This window comes from Propithecus coquereli, unplaced genomic scaffold, assembly GCF_000956105.1.
Source record: "Propithecus coquereli isolate 6110/MARCELLA unplaced genomic scaffold, Pcoq_1.0 Scaffold52, whole genome shotgun sequence".
Lineage (NCBI taxonomy): Eukaryota > Metazoa > Chordata > Mammalia > Primates > Indriidae > Propithecus > Propithecus coquereli.
The window spans coordinates 53,175-53,560 of record NW_012151063.1 but is presented as its reverse complement, the minus strand read 5'-3'; positions in this window follow the sequence as shown (position 1 = coordinate 53,560).

Genomic DNA, 386 nt, shown 5'->3' with positions numbered 1-386 from the left:
GGAATCAAAAACACCACGTAACAGTGATTAAACCCAGCGGATGCGTTGAAAGATAAACACTGAGAGACACTCCTCGAAAATAAGAAAGAGGAGGAAGTAGAACTAGCGGGAAAACACGCAGACGGTCCACACTGTCCCATAGTCACACAGCGAGGGCTCCGGACAGAAATGAAGAGAAAACAGACGGGAGCGGATCTTGCATAATTAAGTCGGAGCGTTTCTCAAAGAGAAGCAGCCAAAACAACACGGGTGATTAGAAGACAGTGTCTGAAAATATCTGCAATGACATAGTAATAATAACACGAAGAGGTTCTTATTCTGGGGTCTGATGGCAGCTACTTCCCGGTGGCGGGTGTCTCTCCCTCGCTCCCAGCCCTGAGCCCCGC